At 34.4% G+C, this 2555-nt stretch overlaps 1 pseudogene; it reads right to left on the reverse strand.

Moving 5' to 3' along the window:
• Positions 1 to 530: 530 nt before the first annotated feature.
• On the reverse strand, positions 531 to 1110 carry LOC149558043 (transcription initiation factor IIB pseudogene; annotated as a pseudogene).
• Positions 1111 to 2555: the final 1445 nt, after the last annotated feature.

The following is a 2555-nucleotide window of genomic DNA, read 5'->3' on the forward strand; positions in this document are numbered from 1 at the left end:
CATGCATTTACTCACTTAGATTCTTTCTTGGTATTGCTTATTTACAGATTTCTTTTTCCATTTCTAACATGGTATCAGAGCAGTTTAATCTTTGTTTTGAGTGTTTGCATGAAGGTACGATTTGAAGGAGACTCTTGAGAGAGATTTCACTAATTTCTTCTTTAATCTTCTTAAGATATAAGAAATTGAATTTTTTTTGGATTTGTTTGGGTTACCGCCAAACCCAATTAACTTTTGTGTGCTCTAATTTGTGTTTGTTACTTCTTATTTTCTATTAGTTTTCATCTAACCCCCTTTGGAAGGCTTTCCGCCAAAGGGTTTTCCTATCTTTTTCAAATTCATATCTTAGTCTACTCATATTTTAGAATATTTTTTAATCCATTTCATTTCTTGAATTTAATTTTTTTTTTATATATCTATACCTCTCTTGAAAATCTGTTGCAAGTAAGAGAATTGCTAATCTCCTTTGTGGGCATGTTAATCTTGTTAATCTTGATTGATTTTTTGCAAATCAAAACCTTCCCAAATCCTTTGCTTGGCCCACTTCCTTTTTTGAAGCTCCATTTGCAGCTGAGCAAATCTCTTTCACAGTACGAGGCTTATCCTCCTACCTGCATGCTATATAGAGGCAAGCAGCTAAGATGGCATCCTGATTTCTTCCTCGAATTGACTTTGAATTTTCAACCTTCTTGTAAATTTCATTTGCTCGATCCTTTATAGTTGCAACAAGCCAAACCCGATCTAACATTCTGGCGATGGTTTTGAATGGCATGATGAGCGAGCGGTCAGGATTGGAGCCGCGGTTCTGCCAGCATCCAAGCGAAGAGGTAAGAAAATCTCCAGACTGGCCATTAGGCTTGGAAATCACAGTGGAGAGGCCGCCATCGGTGAGAAAAGGATTCAACGGCCCTCCCACATGCACTAGATCGTTATCTCCCACTTCATTAGCGAACGTCCTCCACTCTGAGGTCTCGTCAATGGAGTGAGCCTCCAGCACAAGCCCACACTCCAGGCAAACCATGTCTCCGGCTGAATGATCGAACACCACTTTGGTCTTTTTTTTGCAGTCTGGGAAATTTACCTCTATCATTTTCTCTGATCTGATCTTCTTCTTCTTCTCTGGTTTCTTAAATTGAATTGATATTTGTGTGCCCGACGCTATTTATATCAGGGGTTTTCCCTTGCTGGGCTATTTTGAGTGTGGATTAAGGCTTCCCAAGTTTCAAACCAGGGTGGCGTGAACGATCTCGAAGTTGTCAAATCAAATTCATTACATATTCAAAGAAAAATAGGACCCTGAGGTTTTAATACTCGAAAGTAAGGTATTGGGTCATCTTGCCAGAGCAGGGGGAGCTATGACTGCAGATGATAATAATTTTGCGCAACATAATAATTACTAAATTCTTCATATTCTAAACATGATTAGAACTATGCTTTTTCGTATTTTTATGTTTGCACATTTTAAGTTTCTAATTTTGTCTCTTGCATGTTTAGAATATTTTTTGTGCAATTATTATTCTCTGTCTTTAAAAAAAAAAAATAGATCATTGCTCATCTTTTCTTGTCTTTTCATGCAAGATTCTTTTCTTTTTTTAGGCTCTTGACAGAAGCATCATTTATTTTTATTATTGCCTTTTGTCAACCTATTTTTGGCATGTAATCATTCATTGCTTTTATCATTGCCTTTTGTCAATCTATTTCTGGCATTTTATTTTTCATTGTCAGACAAGTGCAATATTTTATTTTAAATCTCTCTTACTCCTTTACATGATTTTAAGTAAAAAATGAGAAGTTAAGGATTTTTTTTGAGAAATTTTCTTAGAATTAAAAATTAAAACTAATCAAAGTTTTAGTTTTATTTTTAACATAAAATGTTAAGTTTTTTTTAAATATCCTCAGTTTCCTTTTTTAGGATTCTTGTCTTTGATGGTGGGCCCATCCATTATACCTTCTCACTTGTGTTCACCTTGCATGGAGATTTTAACTGATAAATTATGCTTATTTCTCTTCCAAATACTTTTTTTTATATCAATTATTCAAGTTTATGAGTATCTTACACTATTGCCTTCATTATTTAATGATTTGAGTTAATTGATCTATCTGCACATGGTTGCACTTTTATGCTTTTATAGCATTGTTCTATGCCCATGTTGGCACTTTATGGTTTTATACCATTTCTATACATGATTTATATGATATTTTTTTTGAGTTGCATAGGGAGCTTAATATTTTTTCAAGGTTAACTATGTAGGTCTCCTCAGTCTAACTGATACATAGTTTCCTTATCTGGCCCATGGAGTATCCCTCCATCCTATATTGGTATGTACTCATTTTTTATGGAGTTTCCCTCCATTGGATCCTATCTATTCTACTTTGATAGGATAATATCTTTATGGAGTTTCCCTCCATTTGGTTCTATTGGTTCCACTTTGAAAGTTGATATTTATGGAGTTTCCCTCCATATTGTTCCATTTTTGCTCCTCAATGAAGAGGATGTTATTATTGGAGATTTCCCCTCCAAATTTAGATAATTAAATTTCTTCTTTGAAGGAAAT

Source organism: Cupressus sempervirens, chromosome 5, assembly GCF_028749045.1.
Source record: "Cupressus sempervirens isolate cs-2001-9-10 chromosome 5, ASM2874904v1, whole genome shotgun sequence".
Lineage (NCBI taxonomy): Eukaryota > Viridiplantae > Streptophyta > Pinopsida > Cupressales > Cupressaceae > Cupressus > Cupressus sempervirens.